We start from the raw sequence: 20,122 nt of genomic DNA, 5'->3' as shown, positions 1-20,122 counted from the left end.
GCGGCGGCGGCGGGGGGGGGTCGGGCCGGCCGCCGCGGCGGGAGGTCGCAGCCGTCGCAGGGCTCTCCGCAGCACCGCGCTCATCCCGCGCGCAGCCCGCCCGCAGCAGGGATGGAGAGCGCTGGCCAGCCCCTTGGCCGAGGGGGCAGCCCGGAGGAGCTACCGGGCGCCTCCCGATCCCCACCCCCAGTGCTCGTCCCCGAGCCAGGCGGGGGCGGTGGCGGGAGGGGGCGGGTCAGTCCCGGGCCGTGCCAGGGCGCCCCGCGGAGGCAGGGGCCGGGCCGGCCGGGGGTGTCGCTCGCAGCGCTGCTCACCGCGGCCCGCCTCCTCCCCGCGTTATAAAAGTGCGGGCTGAGCGCTCGGGTTATCTTCTGCTTCGTGCCGAGTCGTCTGGGTAGTCTCAGGTAGCCAGCGTCCTTTGGCGAGGAAAATGCTGCCGATCAGGAAGACCACGAAACAGGGCAAAAGGATAATTCCCCCACCTCCCTCCCCTGCTCGGCCCCGGTCCCCTGCTCTCGGCGGGCCCGTTCCCCTGTCCGGCGTGGGGGCAGCGGCGGGCGCTGGGAGGGGTGCCCCTGCCGCGGTGCGGGCGCTGCCCTAGCGGGACCACGCGGTAGGGCAGAGGCAGCCTCGCGCCGGTGCTGCGAGGCGCGCAGGCGGGGAGCGGCGGGAGCTTCCCAGCGGCACAGGGCAGAGCTCGACTCTGGGTCGGGCTGGGGCTCCGCTGTACCCGGCCGCCTCTCCCGCCCCCTCGGGGTCCTGCCCGGAGGCTTTCCTGGGGAGCTGCTGCAAAACTGGCACAACCCGCAAACCGCACTTAACCTCCAAGTAAGGTACTCGGTATTTCTGCGGGTAAGGGCATATTGTGAAAAGCTAAAGTAAAGACGTAATAATAACTATACCTATTCAGCATCAAACCATTAAAGACATTTGGACACTGTTATGAGATAGATAGATTAGATTCAACTTAATGCTGTAACAGCTCACAGAATCTTGATTTCTCTCAACACATAGATTGAAGCCACCAAAGTTCAAAACCATTTTGCTTAATATTATTTGATATGCAAACTAAGCAGTGCTCACAACACATTAAAATTGTAAATATTGTAAGCATAAACCTTCATTGGATGGGATTCCTGTCTCCAGCGTCCTGACAACTCTAAAAGCCCCAAATTGCTCTTCCCTTTATTTATATGACTGAATACCAACAGTGTTTGTAATAGGAGCGCAGTCTCCAATATATGCATGCCCTTCGCACTCTCATTTAGCTAAAGAAATAAGCCAGTATAAAAGGTTATTCAGGCATCAGCCATTCTGGCCATCAAGATAAACATTTGAGCAATATCTAAATCAGACTCTCTGACATATACCAGTACTGCTACCCTGCAGTGCTGCTTGGGAGGGTCAGTGGAATCATGTATTCTACCTTCTGTTTGGAAGGACAGTATTATTAGTAGGACACTGGACACTTCTTACTCAGAACTGTTTTTATTTGGTTTTATATGTAGCATATAAGTCTAGAGTAAGAGAACAGAAGGATATGGGAAGAAGTCTATGAACTCTATGCCTTTCAGGTAGCTCAGTTATAAAGGAAGGAGGTGAGGAGGTATTTGTTCTGCTGCTTATTTTTTGGCACATGCCACCTAACTTCAGACACCTAGCAGAAGGCAATTGCCCTAGGTTCTCCTACAGGCAATGGACAGAGATAAGCCTTTCTTGAGGGCTCACTTAAGATCTGAATAGTTATTTTGAGATGCTTTTTTTCTCTCCACCGATGGAAAGATAGGATATAGGTAGACCAAGCAGGCTTTTCACTTATATGGTTCGGTTACATTCTTAAAGTTGGTTGGGGGAATATCTTCATACAGTCATTTGCACTCCTTCCGTGGATAGATGTATGGACTGTGGTGCAACTTTGTTCATGGTAGCAAAAGTGAAGCAGTGAAAAGATGGCTCAAAAAAGCCCTGGTTAGCTTTTTACAGATACTATTTCTTGTTATTTAATACCAGATCTGTGTACTACTGGATCACTTGACAGTACAATTTTGATCTGGATTGGGCATGAGCACACAGTTGTAGTTCTCTGGGGCAGAACAAAACAATGTTGATGCTGAACTCATGCTAGCTATATGCTGTTTGAACCAATGGTATTTTATCCAGTATAGATAAAGTAAAAATGGTGTGAAGAGATGATATCAGACCTATAATAAAGTCCGCAAAAAAGTTATTTCCATTTTGAGCCAATCTGAACTGACAAAGTAAGTTTAAGCACTTTGTGCTTTATAGTTATGTCACCTGCTATTAGATGCCCTGATGCTAGGTTTAATATATCACAATATATTATATATTAAGATACCACAATCTATTCAGTCATGGCTTATGTTGCTTCTGTGTGTCAAAAGTGAAGATTATTTTAAAGTGCAGTTTAAAAAAGCTAGAACTGTGAAGGGAAACTGCTGTTAAATCCTAGAAGGGACTTGAAAAAAAAAACCTGTTGATTGTAGTGCATTTAAATATATCTATATATTGTGTCAACATGTATCTATTGTAATGTAATCTTCAGTTAACAAGCAACAACTGAGGTTGCTTATACATTTAAGATTTTTTTTTTTTGTTTTCCCCTCTGCACTCCTGTTCTCTGCATATTAAACTTCTGAAGCAGGCTCTGTCTGTAAAAGATTCCTTGGCAGGCAGAGGAAGCAGGGACTCAACCAGTGATCCCTTGGGTGCCTTTCTCTGGCCCCATTTGAGGCATTCTGTTACAACTGCAAATTAGTTAATTGCAAACACAATCTTTACAAAGCCTCCTGACATTTACACTTACAACAGAATTGCCCTAATAGACAGGCACGACTTGTAGACTTATTGAAAATTACTGAGTTTTGGAGACTGAGTATTGTAGATTGAGTTTTGCCCTGGTCCTGCTGAAATAAAGATAAAAGCTTGCACTTTTTCTTAACGTTGTAAAGTTAATTACGTCAATATTTTGGAAAGTCCAGAATGTGCAATGGAATGTGATGCAGACATCTGCAAGCCAACACTTGGCCTAGCTCATATATCTGCACAGCAACACTGTGCAGAGAAGCCCCATCACCTTGCTGCTATGTCAGTGCCTGGGCCAAAAACGCCGACCCTCTCAGCCAGGCTTTGTGGCCTCCAAGTAGCCTTACACTGCTATGCTTGGTACTGGAACTGGCATAGTTGGCACAGTGCACCTTCTTGTTGGAAAGGCATACTCTCATGCTGCCTAAAGGGCAGTGCTGAGATGTTATAAGTGTTTTTCTTTCCTGGATGTATGGTGTGAGATAATTGAATGAATGAAGGAGAAATTATCAAGAAAGATAATCTACTAAAGGTTGGAGGCTAATTGTTAAAAAACCCTTCCTCTCAACACAAAAAAACACACTCAACTCTATGTCCGCAAGGTGCTTTTTTTTCCCCTACTCCCTCAAATTTCATCTACTGAAACGCTAGTAGGCCATCAGGAAAAGATAACTATGGACAGCAATTTCAGTCTTACCTTTGATTTTTTAAAATCTTTTTCTGTACCCACTACCTTTGTTAATGTAATGGGTCTGCATTAATCCACTTTTTAAAGTCAAATAGAATTATGTTTGTAATCTACTGGCAGAATTTAGTACTATTTAGTATAACAGCAAGGTACTTTTTTGAAAATTTGAACAATCCAATGAAGCAATGAAAGGAATACAAAAAATAATATGTATTAGGTGCAATCAATATATTTTGTATTCATGTTTTTCATTTTACAAAAAAAAATAATTACCACTTTCCTTGTGTTAGTGTAGAGTTCAAGGCAGAAGCAAGGTTAATCACAGGGTGCTGTAAGGTTTGTAATTTGGCATCTTAAAACATTTCTGGGCTGTGCAAAAGAAGCAGGATTTTCTTTCATTTTGTAAGTCTAGGTAAGGAAACCCAGGCCAGTGAAAAGTCTGTCAGAAAATGGAGGCCAGCATTCTGAGATGTGTCTTATTTGCTAGGAAAATGTTACATGCTTACTTTTTTTGATGCTTGTTGTGCCATCTTGTGTCACAAGCTACTTGTGCTGAGGCTCTGTCATGATGGCATTTGTAGCTAAAGAGCAAATGAGCTAATGAAGAGGTCAGTGATACTAGTGTTTCATTTTAAAAAGTTTCACATATATTTTACAGGAGAATTTGAGACTGTGTTTTACTTTCATAGGAATGGAATTAGACCATTGACTTCTAGTTCTGGGGACTATATCTCTGGAATACAATAAACTGAATAATTAAAAGTCTTATGTAATATATATGCATATATTAACGCCTTATGTTGTAAAACAGATCACCTACTATTCTTTAAAGAGAATTTCAAGAAGGAAATGGATTACTTCTTATTATTATGGCAAAGATGTTTCTGGTAGCCCACAAATAATTATATCTGCTTTGCAAATACAGGAAATGTCAACAAAGGAAGCCCACAAAACTGAAGAACTGTAATTATTAACCTTTCTTCCTGCTTTCTGCAGGGTATTCTAGAGCGTTTAGATGCTGGAGAATTTGTGATTGGAGATGGAGGATTCGTCTTTGCTCTTGAAAAGAGGGGGTATGTAAAAGCTAGGCCTTGGACTCCCGAAGCAACGGTAGAACACCCAGAAGCAGGTCAGTTTTACTGGGAAATGGTGATTCTATAGTGAAGGTAAACATGGTTGGATAAATAATAAATATATAGGAACCTGTAGTGGGTTGCTTGACAATGTAGAATTACACACTGTTAAGAATAGTCTAAGAATCTATAGACCCCCTAATCATCGTACCCCTTATTCTTGCTCTAACACTGGTCAAAAGCAGTTGGTTGGGAAAGAATATGAGTAGTGCAAACATACAGTGATACCTCTCCAGAATGCTTTCCCAGTCTTCAGTAATTTGTAACCCAGGGACTTTTTGACACAGATATGGTATCTTTGTATTTAATAACATTCAGTGATTTCTCTCTCATGGACATGTCCAGTCTGTCCTTGAGCTGATATCAAGTTTATCCTTCACAACATCTTGTGACAAAAAATTCTGCAGTTAACTATCTGTTTTGTTGTGTTCTGACCATTATAAATGAATACAGTTTGTTTATTAATTCCTTCAGGAAAACGGCAGCTTTTAATAAACAATGGAATGGAAGAGGAGTATTTAATGTATCTGGCTCCACTGTGAAATGAGGATTGATAAACCTCATAAGAACCTAAGAATTGCAATAAAATTGCATCAGTTGCTGTGCCAAGGGTGTTAACTCAACTTCTGCCTATCCCATTTAATGGAGTGACTGTCTACAGTGGAGGGGGGCAAAATGAGCAATCATTCTATGCCTTACAGCATAAAGATTATAGTGTTTAGCATAAATAGTGCAAAAGCAGGTGCTATTATCTATTTATGTATGCTTCATTACAATAAAGCATTTGCCCTAGTAATATCATGTGCAGTTAATCCCACAAGCTAATTCAGAATGTCCTGGGAAAAAAATTTTCTTTGTTCTGTCTTAAGTGTATGTCCTTCCAAATTAGTCTTTTTCCTCTATAAAGGGGGAAGAAGGAAGAAGAGGAGAAGGAGAAATAGAGATCTTAGCCCTCTCTATTACATTGCTTTGTACACCTTACCTATTTTTTCCCCTAATCCTTCTCAGCCTTCAAGTGTTACTTTGTGTAGCATGCCTAACTTAGGGTCATGGACAGCCTTAGATAATGCAGTGCTCCAGCAAAGGTTTAAAGGGTGATGACCTAATTTGTTGAACCTCATCTCCCAAAAATACATCCTATCACCTCTCTCTTTCTCTCCACCTGTACCTTTTTCTGCCCCTGCGCATTCCATCTTACAAATCGTAGCGCTTATACCATGCTCTTTGTTTCCCCTTTGCTTATTTCTTTTGTACCACAAAAGTCTTTGACCCTCTCCACATGCCTTCTCAGGAAGTGTAGGTCTCGGTCCATGGGGAATGCAAGACATTACCTTACATAGAGGCAGTTGCAGATGGCTTAAATAGGCTAAATTGGCACACAGATTTGTTTTAAACAAGTGATCAGTAGTCATAGGTTAGCCCCCTACTGATTTGCTAGAACATATTGCTCATGTCTGTAACATAACACTTTTATAAGCCCTTTGTAGGCTATTTATAAATACACCCTTAACTGGAAATGTGTTCATTTCTTTCAGTGCAGTGTGCTGCCTCCCCTCTGTTATTGCTCTTTGCTCCTGCATGCTCAAGGGTCATGTTATTTTGAAAGCAGGTGTAAAGAACAGAAGGACCAACTGTCTGAGCCAGCTGGTGTAAAAAACCATACAACTACCGGCCCTTCTTGTCTTTGTAAGGAATGAGGGAGGTTCTGAGATTGCAGCAAGGAATGATGGAGGGGAAAAAAAAAAAAAAGAAAGAAGAAAAAAAAAAAAGTGAGTTGAAGGCCATTATCTCCGTTACAAGGGAGGAGAAGTTTTGCCAGACTGACAAGTTTAGAAATGAGATCTAAATATTTCTTCTGAGCCAGATCAGGTATCTGAGCTACTGCTCTGTACTGAGCAATATGCATATGCACTTACTGCCCCCATCTGCTGTTAGCTTAAGTCTGTGTCTTTTGTGAAATGTCCAACTCATGGTAGATTGAAATGAAAACTCAGTGTTGTATGTCTGACTCCTAAAATGCATCAAATTTAATAATTGTTTAGCCTCATATGTGGCTGTTACCTCATTTCTCAAATAGTGGAAGAAAACATAGCTTCAGTAACATGCTAGAAGTCACACAAGAAGTAAATTAGAGTGGTTTGGGTTTTTGATAGCATCATGCAGACTACTGTGGGCTTGATAATACTAAGTGTATTCTAGTGGTAAAAATGATTTGCCTGGGATTGAATGAGATTCAGGCTGATACTTTACTTATAATGCTATTCTTTCCCTCCAAATGCAGACCCATTCAAGAGTCTGCTGTTCACATACCTGATAGTTTGGGATATAAAGTTCCTTATTCATACGTGTTAGATTATGTTTCATTTGCCTACCAATGTCTCCATCCTTATTCACACAAATCCCAAACATTCTTCTAGGAATGCAGGAACCATATTTAAAGAGCACTAACCATGGGGGTAAATAAATCTAGTTTATTATGGAAATGTCATAAAGCATTTGTGAAAATATTTGTAGATTATTTTTTCCTTTTCACATTTCCTGACTAGTGTTCATCAATGATTTTTCATGGGGGCGAATAGAAAAACAAACTACAGAACACTAGAAACATACAGAGACAGTCCTTTTAGTTGGGCTCAGTAGCCTGTTTTAATGATGTAGGAAAAAGAATACTCTCTGCACTAGGAATGTTTTGACTGTGTAAAGGCTGTAAAACTGAAATTTGATCCCGATAGTTCAGGCAAATTCCAGGGACTCTTTGAATTGTAGCTCTGCTAGAATCTATGTTCCTGGATAGTTCTTTGTGACTGCTGTGTTAAATCACAGTGTGGTTACCCAAGGCTGTAATTAGAAATGAAATACTGGTACTAGTAGAGAAAAGCAAGGGACACCACACTGTTCCTTCACTGAAAGCAGATGTGCTGCTGTGTGTGCAGATTGACTCTAGCAACTCAGACTACCGTTTGAGCCTCTCTGGCATAGAATGCTGTGTTTGTTGTAGCTGAAGGCAGTAATTTTATTCTCGTGACACATTAACATGTTTCCCTAATGACACAGATTGTCTGTAGACAATGAGGTATGATGAACCAAGACTTCAGGAAAGCTTTTCCAAACATCTGCCATAGAAACTGCAGTGTTCTCATGTCTCTATACAATATCTAGGGAATAAATTATTCCTGTATTTGCTATAAGCTGTTGAGCGTTTTAACTCTGTTTTACATGATAAGTAGTGTTCTAGAAATTATTATAATTATTGTTTTGTGGGTTGTTGTGGTTTAGCCCCAGCCACCAACTAAGAACCACACAGCTGCTCGCTCCCTCCCTTCTCCCTGATGGGGTGGGGGAGAGAATCGGAAGAGTGGAAGTGAGAAAACTCATGGGTTGAGATAAGAACAGTTTAATAACTGAAATAAAATAGTAGTAATAATAATATTATTATTAAAGCAAGTAATGCATGATGCAACTGCTCACCACCCACTGACCCATGCCCAGCCAGTCCCCGAGCAGCGATCCCTGCCCCCCGGCCAACTCTCCCCAGTTTATATACTGAGCATGACATCATATGGTACGGAATAGCCCTTTGGCCAGTGTGGGTCAGCTGTCCTGGCTGTGCCCCCTCCCAGCTTCTTGTGCACCTGGCAGAGCATGGGAAGCTGAAAAGTCCTTGACTAGTGTAAGCCCTACTTAGCAGCAACTAAAACATCAGTGTGTTATCAACATTATTCTCATCCTAAATCCAAAACACAGCACTGTGCCAGCTACTAGGAAGAAAATTAGCTCTATCCCAGCTGAAACCAGGACAGTATCCACCCCTTATTCTATACCATCTATGTCATGCCCAGGTCCTATCCTTTCCAATACATTCCAATTAATCACCACCACTTTTCCAGTCTTTTGATATGTACACACAGATATCATTCCCTTAGTCCATGGGCCATCCCTCTAAAATGTCCGTTGAGTTCATTCGGTCCATGACTTTGGGCTTCATCTCTCATAACAGTCCTATAGGGCAGGAGAGATGGTGTGTGGTGTTGGGTTGTTGCATGCTGAAGCCAGTTATGGTTCTATCACCGCTGCACTTTGCTCGGTTCCATCAAAGTTCATTCTTCATTAATCTGGGTGATTCTTACTGTGATTCTGTTGATATAGCATATAGCCACCATAGAAGTGATGACATACAGTATTATATAGCAATTAACATCATACCATTCAGTTCATTGGCTATTTTCACCCAAAATCAAATCCCCTTGAGGTACACATTGCAGTGCATGTTTCGCATTCATGGATAACCTGTGCAATAGCGTCCATGGTCAGGTCCAGCCCTCGATCGCGAGCCCATTTGTCTGTTGCATCTCTTCCTTGATGGCCTGAGGTGTCATGGGCCCACCGAGCTATAAACAATCCACCCTCATGTTGCCAGTCCAGATCCACCTGAGCCACTTCAATCTTAGCAGCCCGATCCACCTGCTGGTTGTTTTGATGTTCTTCAGTGGCCCGACTCTTGGGTACGTGAGCATCTGAATCTACTGATGAACTAAATATAGAAATCTTCAGTCATTCTTAGCAGAGAATAACTAAGAAGGAAGTTTTCTACCTAATGTTCTAAGAGTGGGAAGAAAGGAATTCTACACAGACTGGGGTACTGCTTCTACTCCCTCATAATGGCTCTTCTAGTAAACACAGTATCACTTCTTTTACAGTAACATTAATTCAATAAACATTTAGTTTTGGGATAATAATAGTAATAACTGTACCAAACATCTCTTCTTTGTCTCTTTTAATTCTTTGCAGTTTGTCAGCTTCACCGGGAATTCCTCAGAGCTGGATCCAATGTTCTGCAGGCATTCACATTTTATGCCAGTGAGGACAAACTAGAGAACAGGGGCAATTATGTAGCTGAGGAAATAAGTGTGAGTAAAATACTATTTTGATGGAGATATGAAATAAGTGTATTCATTTCAAAAGGTTTAATAGAAAGAATTATCAAGTATTTTCACAGTTTGTCATAACAGTTTTGGTTATATTTGAGGACCAAAGAATGAGATGGTGCAATTTCAGAATTTGGAATAGTAAGAAAGACAAGGTTAAAGGGGAAAGAAAAAAAAAAAAATAACAAAATGGGGCAAAGATGAAGAGAGGAAAAAGGATGCCCACATCTTATTTTTCCCATCTGAGGAGATAGTTTACTGGAGTTTTCATACAAAGTATAGGGAGGACTAAATGCACAGAGAGCAAAATCAATTGTAAAAAAAGAAATGCTTTAGCATCCAGAGAAACAAATCAACTGCAAAAATGGTGAAGAATCCTGGAGAATAATGACTTGCTAATAAGAACTGAATGTTTTTTTAGGACCATGTCTTCAATAAAATATCAACTAAAAAATCCAAGGTATACACTGTGGTCAGTATTCCCCTTCTCATGTGTAAGGGTAATCTGGTACAGTAACAGAAGTACTGTGTTGGTGTTTTCTTACCCCCTACACAGAGGAGTTGTAGGATGTTGGGTGCCTTCACTAGATGCAGGCCCCATCTCCACTGGGACTTCTGGCACAAACATTTCTAGATAGTTCCTTTGAGACTAGAAGATTTGTCGTTGGGTGTTTTCTCTGATCTTTTCCCCTTTGGTCCTATTGTCTATTATTTCAGCCTCTGGAAAATAGAGAAGATTCTCCAGGGCGCAGAGAGGAAGGAATATATTTATGTGAAGATATCCCAAGTCAGAAACTAGAGCAATCTGGACACTAGGGAAACACTTGAGGCTTAATTAAGAGGTTAAGACATTAAAATGTCATATGACCAAATTTATCTGAAATGCTGTACCTTTACATTCAATAGATGCAACATCGAAATGTCTGAAGTGATATCCCAGAAACATAGTGCCTCTGGAACTAGCCATGCTGCAACGAAAAATGATAAGAGGGGTTGGGAAAGCAACTGGAAACTGGAATGCATTGCAGCAAAACTTTCAAGCTTGATTTGCTGCCAGTTCTAGAAGCAGTTTCCTCCAGGCTCTAACTGGTTTATGGCTCCAGCTCCTGGTGTTCCCAAACACGTACCTGAGCAGAAGTGCAAATGGAAGACACTCTGTCAGCAATAGCCTTAAAAATCATCTGGATGTTTTGAGGCAGCCATGGAAAACTTCAGCTGAGAGAAACCTATGTAGATTCTAAGTAGCCCATGGGCCACAAAGAAACCTGCTCTAATCAGTCCTTGTTATCTATCCCAAATAATGATTCTTTTCCAAAAATCTTTTTTTCCCAGCTTAACCTCTTTCACAAGCTGTTCTAGTCATCCTGGTTTGGGTATACAGGGAATGTGTCTTTCAGTCTAGGTGATTAATTAATCATATATAGTGATAAGTTTCCCTTTGCTATTCTTAAATTGGTAACTTTAACATCAGGTAATTAATGACATCCTTTTAAAAGTGCCTTAAATGACTCTATATCATATCATAGCTTAAATTTTGAAAATTATCAAAATACTAAAATAATACATTAAGAAACAGAATGAAAAATCAATTGAAATTACTACTCTTTTTTTCCATCCACAAAATCTCAGAATAGAAGCAGACACTTAAGTGTAACTAACTAACTTATTTTCTAAGAGGAAAAAAAAATTCTGCTTCACACCAAATATTTGCTTTTTTATAGACTATTTGTGTAAGATGTATTAAAGGTAATATGTTTTTGTATTAGTGTTTGATAATATGATAACTTATAAGTTGCAAGAAATCTGTTTCTTAATGTTTGTTATTTTTTTGAAAAATGCTGATCTTCCTAATCAATATTATAGAAAAATACATTTAAATTATAAATGAATATGAAGAAGTCTTTTGTCCTTTTTGTGCTCTGAAATTACATGCATATCTCTGACCAGGTAAAAATGATGTAATCTATATTCATATAGTGCCAGAAAGTGAATGAAGCTGCTTGTGACATTGCAAGAGAAGTGGCTAATGAAGGTGATGCTTTAGTGGCTGGAGGACTCAGTCAAACACCATCATACTTAAGCTGCAAGGATAAAGCAGAGGTTAAAGCAGCCTTTCGAAAGCAACTAGATGGCTTTATGAAGAAGAATGTTGACTTCCTAATTGCAGAGGTAAATCTGTAAAAAAGTACATGCCTTCAGCTGGCACAGTGTGTTAACTTTAAGATGTCTAGTCTACTTTAGGGAATACAAGTATATATTGCTTCCTTCTTTAAAATTTTCTGTTATACTTTTATTCCAGTAGAATCAGATGTTTTCTAAATGCACAGCAGTATCTGCAAGCGTCCTAGAATAGGACCTTGAACCCTAAATTTCTATCATCTCAGTCAAGTCAAATTCTGTACCAGTACAAAGAGGATAGATTAATGTGATCTTGATTAGTTCCTGTTTCCTCCTGTACTCCGTAAGTAACCAACCCATGGTGACTTTTCTAGATGAAAATAGTTCTTCAGGGATAAATCCCTGATTAACCCCCTGTATGGGCATTCTTATTCTGAAACATGAGTATCTTTTTATTTTGGATTTAGTTTTCCTTCTGACTTTTTAAAATCCTTTTTTAACTGTGTGGTCAGTGAACTCAACTGAATTCTGTTAGTGTAAATCAGAAAAGAATCAAGTCATTGTATTGCTGGTGAATTTGGGGTCTGGATTAATGTGTTTATGTTTCATCTCCAAGAAACGAAAGTAGTCCACTTTTAATTTCTTTCAGTATTTTGAACATGTTGAAGAAGCTGTCTGGGCTGTTGAAGTCCTAAAAGAATCTAGGAAGCCAGTTGCAGCTACAATGTGCATTGTCCAGAAGGAGACATGCATGGCGTGCCCCCCGGACAATGTGCTGTCCGACTGGTAAAGGCTGGTAAGAATCTGTTTTAATCTGCACTTTAAAAGTATGGAACAAAGTTAAGTCCTTAATCATTGAGATAAATGGATGTGTATCTCAAGTAGATAGCTTCCCAATTATACTTGATGAAAGTTTTGAGCCTGTGGAAGAGTTTCTATGTGTACTTTACTAGAGCAGTCCTGTAAAAAAAAGTATGAAAATGCAGCTATAAAATCCTTATTAACCAGGATGGTATTGGGAGCAATAGCCACAGGCAGCTGATACTGAGTAGAACAAAATCCTAAAACTATTCAAAGTTGATTACAGACCCAGCCCCAAATTCTGGGCTCAGGATTATGAAACATAAGCAGAATCCAAAGCCGCCTTTGATTCTCTGCTCATGTTTTTAGAAATGTGTGGAGCACAGTTCAAATCCAGGATGAGAGAATAAGAGAATGAAAAAATTAATCTTATTGCCTATCAAATGCTGTGTTTTCTGCAGGACAAAGGGAAGGGCAGAAGGAATTAATCAGGGGCATGATGGACCGACCATACAGGGGTTTTATTATATCTGTTCTGAACTACTCTTTTCCTTTGGAGTTAAGAGTTGAAATCCAAAGGCAGAACCTGTGTTAGGAACCTGTTAGCTATTTGTATATGTGGCTGTACATAATCAGTCTTCACTGATTGAGCACTGATGAGAAAAGCAACTGCATGAGGGTGGGAGATGTGATTCCTCATCAGGAAGGTAAAGAGTGCAACTGAGATGTAAATGGAATGATCAGCCTCAGGAGAGTTGAGGCTGGCTCTAATCCAACTACCTTGTTGTCGTGGTTTAACCTCAGTCGGCAACTAAGCACCACACAGTCACTCGCTCACCCTCCTCCCCTTCCTGGTGGGATGGGGGAGAGAATTGAAAAAAAAAGTAAAACCTGTGGGTTGAGATAAAGACAGTTTAATAGGACAGCAGGAAGAGAAAATCATCATCATCATCATCATCATCATCATCATCATCATCATCATCATCATCATCATAAAGAATATACAAAACAAGTGATGCACAATGCAATTGCTCACCACCTGCTGACCAATGCCCAGCCTGTCCCCGAGCAGCGATCCCTGCCCCCCGGCCAACTCCCCCAGCTTATATACTGAGCATGACGTCATATGGTACGGAATAGCCCTTTGGCCAGTGTGGGTCAGCTGTCCTGGCTGTGCCCCTTCCCAGCTTCTTGTGCACCTGGCAGAGCATGGGAAGCTGAAAAGTCCTTGACTAGTGTAAGCACTACTTAGCAGCAACTAAAACATCAGTGTGTTATCAACATTATTCTCATCCTAAATCCAAAACACAGCACTATGCCAGCTACTAGGAAGGAAATTAGCTCTATCCCAGCTGAAACCAGGACGCTTGTGTTCATAGTGCTGGTGTACAGATGGACTGCTCTGCTTATGGAGTGCTGTGGCTAAGAACTTTCACCTCCCACTTCCTAGGGAGATGTGACTTGAACTTATTTATTTTCCTCCTCCTAGGTGCTTCTATTGTTGGAGTCAACTGCCATTTTGACCCAGATACCTCCCTGGAAACTGTGAGACTGATGAAAGAGGGCTTGCACGCTGCTAAACTGAAAGCTCACCTGATGTCCCAACCACTTGCTTTCCATACACCTGATTGTGGGAAGCAAGGATTTATTGACCTTCCAGAATTTCCCTTTGGTAAGACAAGGGTATCTTTTTTTTTTTTTTTTAATTTATTTACTGTCTGTTCCTTTTTTTCCCCTAGCTTTTAGCAAAGCTGAAACTGCAAGGCATCCTCCTGTACAATAGGATCAGTCTCAATTATCCTGTCTGGCATTCTGCATAGATGGATTGGGTTAAAGATCATCCAGATAATGAGAGTATTTCAGCAGTATCACAGCATGTGACTGAAAGTGAAATTATGATGAAAACAGTTAAAGTGCCACAACCTAAATCAATTAAAAAAAAATGTTGTTTTTTTTTTTCTTGTGCTATAGAACCTTGTTCAGGACAGCTGTAAAATAGTCCAAAGAAATTAACAAGAGCAAATACACTAAAAACAACCCAGACTTTAAATGCCTTTGGACTGGAGCTCCCCAGCATTCTCGGTTGTGACGTCTAGCCCATGAGCCCTATAATGTTTACCTGCATAGGGATTTAATGTATAATGCATATGCGGAGCTGGATCATTAGTATAGGTGCATGATTCTTGCACTCATAATGGTTCAGTCTTGCAAGTGTAACTGTCTAAGATAAGTGAGATTAGAGAGAAAGCAGAAGAGGGAATATGTTCTTTGATGTTGCTTACAAATGGATTAGCAGTTTGGAGATGGATTCATCACTCTTATGCTCAGCAGAAATTCTACCCAAAAGACCGAAAGATTCAGCCACTTTATGTGTATATAAGGCTTGTGTATTTAGGGCTTATTCCCACCTGGGATGTAGAAGGTCACATCCTCTTAAGATAAGAGGAAAAAAGCAGCCTAAACATTTTAAAATTGATTAGAAAAATGCCTTCATTTTCAGATATCATACATTCTTCTTTTCAAGATCAGCCTATAAAATAAGGTATTAAAACAACTGAAACTTGAATTTTTAGGAAAAAAAAAAAAAGATATGGATGTGATTTTCAGGAAGATATTTTATTTTAAAAGTCCTCTCTACGTAAATGAAGGAAAAAGAATAAAGCATGAGCCTGAGGCATTCATTAGATAATAACAACATGTCTGGGTTCTGAAAATACTCTGGGATGTTTAAAAGTGTCAGGAACTCATTTATCCTATTCATTCCTTCGTATAACTCCTCTGATTGCAAGCAAAAATGATAGAACAGATGCAGTAAGTAATCAAGTTAATTGAAGGATTCACTCTTTGGTTTGTTATGGTTCTTGGTTTGTATGTTATAAGCAAACTGTATGAGATGTCAGTTTTCAGAAATTTCATGAGTCAATTGGAGAAGCCTGGTTCTGTGAATGTTTGCACTACCCAGAAGGAGCAACTGATCACTTGATGGCAGAGAAGTAGTTTGGTAAATCATTGTTAAACTGACCCAGTTGACTCTGCTTTTTGTGGAAGGCAATATGCACAAAGAGGCATTTAGGTATTTGAAGTGTACATAACCTCTGTACAGGCCAACAAGATCTCAGTTTCTAGAAAAGCATTGGCTATGTTGTATTGGCAAACTCCAGCATCTAGATACCAGCAGTATTTATTTATCTTTAGAACTTTTTCCAGTTTTCTGTGTTTTCCCTTCTGTGTTACTGCAATTGCTCTCAAATGTCACCAGTTAAGCAAGGACAATGTTTTAGACAGAAAAGTCCTGGTCAGTCAAAGCATACCCAGTTATCTCAAGAGTAGACGTACAGAGGGGCTAAATCTAGGCGCACATTACAATCTTCTCATCAGAAGTTGATGAAAATTTCAATATCTTTTTACTGTAAATGATAACATAAACTGTTAAGCTAGAGATATTTAATTCTGAATAAAGCCAAGAAAAATACTGTACATTGACAGGCACGGAAAATAGAATGTTAGTCATTTTTGGGAGGGGGGAAGAAAACCCCACAAAACGTGATCTATGTGGCAACTTCTTTTCGTAGCATACTGCTTGTTTTCAATCACCATGTTTCACCATGTGTGGCCAGTTCTTATGGCGGAGTCTATCCATGTTTCTTCAGAGCTGTTAGGTTGGTGCTGTCCTTATGCTCCTGAAACACAAGGACTGATTGTGACAGGGTGGGTGACGGAGAAGACAGGGAAACACCCTATACTGTTCTCCTGGAGTTTAGTTGCTTATACGGGTATAAATTGAGTGCAAGATGCTGCATTCTTACTGTTGATCGTTTTGTATCAATTTTGCATTAGCTTTTTAATGATATATGAGAGACAAGGAAATCATGAATTGATGCTTCTGATGCTTTCTCTCACATCTGCAGGACTGTACACAAACTTTTATTTAAACAGCTTTCTAAGATAGCTTAATCTGGTTTTCCTTCTGATATTAGACCATCTATTTTTCCGTTGTCCAGTCTTTCCCTCTGAGACCAATAATTTTCTGTTTAAGACCATTTCATTTTTTTCCCTTCTGTTTTTTATTTTCTGACTCTGTCTCTTTAACTACTCACTGGACTTTGAGCAGATCTGCTTTGCATCACCTTCTTGCATATTAGGCATTTCTGGGACAGGATGTAGGAAGAAGAATCCTACTTCTGCTGTGGTGCTGGAACCTTACTACCTCACCACGGCTTCTTTGCCTAGAGGAATGTTCAGTGCCCAGACATCATGCTGCACTCTCCTCATAACCAAGCTGATTCATCTCCTGCAGATGTGCATAAAGAAGTGGGAGGATTTTTATTCCTTTATTCCTGTATTTTTATTCCTTCAAGTTTCTTCTCCAGTCCCTGGTCTTTTCTTTCCAGTTCTGCAACTCCTGTGCCTCCTTCCCTTTCAGGTGTGCTTTTCCTTGTTCTTCTCACTTTCTGTTCCTTTCCTTCCACACGTCTTTCCTCTCAGCTCTGGCGTCCCTCCGCTCTGCTTACCACAACCTGCAACACGAAGAGGGGTTCAAAAGAAAGGTTGCATCTTAGCCATCCTAAGTCATCTACACACAGAACTTTCCACAAGGAAGTGGCTTGAGGCAGCAAACTGCTTATGGATGGGCTTATAACTAAGTAAGGGATGGGCTAAGAAATAGCTACAGATCCCAGCTGTCAGCGAAACAACTGCCTGCCATTAGCTGGTCATGGAAAAAAGTGTAGTAAGCATTCCTGAGGAATAACAAGCAGGCTTATTCCTGTTGCAGGTAGGCTGATGATACCTTCTCCTTTCACAGATTAGAGTACTGTAATCAGATTTCCCAGATATTGATTGTTCATTAAGAACTCTTTGGACTTGTGGGCATAACATTGAAAGTGCTCCAGTACTTCAGCTAAGAACTCTGGCAGAATGGCAAGCATGTGACTTAGGGCTTGATCAGTCTCAGAAGATATTAGGTGCTGTTTTTCAAAGCCAAAGCAGCTTACAACAAGCATAGCTCAGCAAAGCATAACAGAATCTAAAAGCTAGACTCCTGAAAGTTTGCATTATTAATTCTAGCTCAGACAGCTCAAACATCTACATCTACAACCAGTTTTGCAAATAGTGTGCAAGTGTCTCAATAATGTGATTTCTTACAAAAAAATGCGGTGAACTGGAGCATGGTGAAAATTTAAGATATGAATGTCTTTGCAGGTCTGGAGCCAAGAATTGTAACTAGATGGGATGTTCAAAAATATGCAAGAAAGGCCTATGATTTAGGAATTCATTTCATTGGAGGCTGCTGTGGATTTGAGCCATATCACATCCGAGCAATAGCTGAGGAGCTGGCTCCTGAAAGAGGATTTTTGCGAGAAGCTTCTGAGAAACATGGCAGCTGGGGCAATAACCTGAGCATGCATACCAAACCCTGGGTCAGAGCAAGGTATGTATATCTGAACTGGAAAGCACACCAGCACCCTCCTTATAAAGGCTTACATTGGTCCATGCAGCAGACTAGCTTAACCAATATGGAGGTCTAAATATAACCGTAAACATTCTGTGTTAATAATTTTGAAGAATTAAATTTGATCTGGGAGCAGTAAAAGGGGCAAAGGGGCAGTAGGAGAGCTACAAAAATTCTCATCCCTCTTCAAAATGAACATTTGGTCTGAATTAATGTGAAAGTAATGAAAGTTTTGTAATATTTCCTTTTCTTTCTTTAGGGCAAGAAGAGAATACTGGGAGAATCTGAGGCCTGCTTCAGGCAGGCCATATTGTCCTTCAGTCTCAAAGCCAGATGGCTGGGGGGGGGGGGGGTAACCAAAGGAACCAGAGAGCTGATGCAACAGAAAGAAGCAACAAGTGAACAACAGCTGAAAGAGCTCTTTCGGAAACAGTTGTTCCAATCCACTGCAGTTGTCTAAATGTTAGAATGATTTATCTACAGACCATCTCATGCTTCACAAGAAAAATCTGTGAAGATGAGTGCCCCGTTGATTTATCAGTTAACATCTAATGAAAGAGACAAAATGCAAAAATAATGTGATTACAGATTAATATGTCAAACTGATAATAAAATCTTTCTCTGGACGAATAGTTTAGAGAAGACACAGTCAGAAGGAGTTTTGGATTCTCATAACAACTGAGCTTCTTGTTAGCTAGGTGCCATCAACTGGGTAGACACAGAAATACGTGGAAAGTAATAATTGACTCAACTCACCTGTGAAAAGAGAAAAAGCCATCTATAAATACAGTATCCATGGACTTCCACTCCTGAGTCTGTTTTCAGTTTGGGATTATGTAGGAATTTCCTCAGGATTTGTTGAAGGCTACTTCAGGGACACACAAGCTGCCAATGCTTCAGACACACAGTTATCTGTAGCCACTTTCTTGACTTCAAGAGAATAAAAGTAAACTAGAAAAATGCATCTTATAAATGGAATCAAAAGATAAGGAAAATGAGAATGAGCTCTTGCAGGAATTTCTTACATGCAGGAACTTTTAGGAAAGAAAAATGACAGGTAAATAACTCACTGTTTTTGTCTCAGGGTACCATGTACACAAGATTTACTTCTCTGGAGACTAAAACGGTTAAGAGATTATTCTGAAATTTTGAAAAGTCAAATAAATTAAAAGTAATATGATGGAATAGTATTGTATTATCTTCACACCTTAAATCATGAGAGCTCAAACAGAATAACGTATCTCCAGTAAACCACTGTAATTTTCAAATGATCCAGCTGATTTCTGGATATCTCACTTGAAACACTTGGTTATCTCAAAATAGCATTTAAAACTGAAGCTTCCTAAAATATAACTCCTGTATATAAGCGTAGTAAAACATTCCATGATTCTGTTTAAGCTGATTGATTCAGTCTAGAGAAAATTAGCTATAAGAAGAGATGAAAAACCCTGTTAGGAAATAGATTAATCCACCTAAGTTAAGAAAACCCAAGGACATCTGTACGCTGAATTTGTTGAGAAGCGTTTTCTTACAAAGGATATCACTACACTTGGAAACCATAAAGGACACGTTTCCATAGTTAATTTTTGTGAATTACCACACAACTTTCAGATTTCTCTCTAGAATCCCATTCCCACCCATTCTACATTAAAGCCACTACTTTTATGAAAAATATGATTCTTGAAGTTAGAGTGTTGAAAGCTTTTGTTGGGCTACTTTTTATGTATAAGCTTATTTCATTATTTCTATCCGTGTTGATATGCTGCAGTTCAGGAAACTTATAAACATGCAACACTTTAGTGGGAAACTTCAAATATCCTTTTCAGACTGTTATTGGCAGACAGATTTTTAGAGAAAGCCATCTGCCTTCATCATGCTTATAACAAATTGAAATAGTTACTAGCTGGAATTTTTGCCTGAAAGCCAAAAGTAGACAAATCAAGAAAGTGGATATTTTAAAATGTAGATTATTTGGAAAGCATCCATGTAAGTATATATGCACTACATTAAACTTCTTCCTAAACCCTTCCGGAAGTTCTCCCTGCGTAAAGCAGAATAACGCAAAATCTGCAAAACAAAAGGGGCAGATCTTTGATCGCCACCAAAATGCATGCATGCAAAAGACATATGCATGATAAAGAGGCTTAAAATACAAGCTACAATTGCTACATAAGTGTTTTGA

At 39.9% G+C, this 20,122-nt stretch overlaps 1 pseudogene across 1 annotated transcript; it reads left to right on the top strand.

Moving 5' to 3' along the window:
* The first annotated feature begins 430 nt into the window (after positions 1-430).
* Positions 431-18,400, top strand: LOC309601757 (betaine--homocysteine S-methyltransferase 1-like; annotated as a pseudogene). Its single transcript has 8 exons — positions 431-469; positions 4,508-4,640; positions 9,433-9,551; positions 11,547-11,738; positions 12,337-12,483; positions 13,978-14,160; positions 17,691-17,919; positions 18,200-18,400. The product of its transcript is annotated as a betaine--homocysteine S-methyltransferase 1-like (transcript).
* Positions 18,401-20,122: the final 1,722 nt, after the last annotated feature.

The sequence above is a fragment of the Platalea leucorodia genome (assembly GCF_965183815.1).
Source record: "Platalea leucorodia genome assembly, chromosome: W".
Classification (NCBI taxonomy): Eukaryota; Metazoa; Chordata; class Aves; order Pelecaniformes; family Threskiornithidae; genus Platalea; species Platalea leucorodia.
Note: the sequence above shows the minus strand (reverse complement) of the source record. Positions and strands in the feature narration are given on the sequence as shown.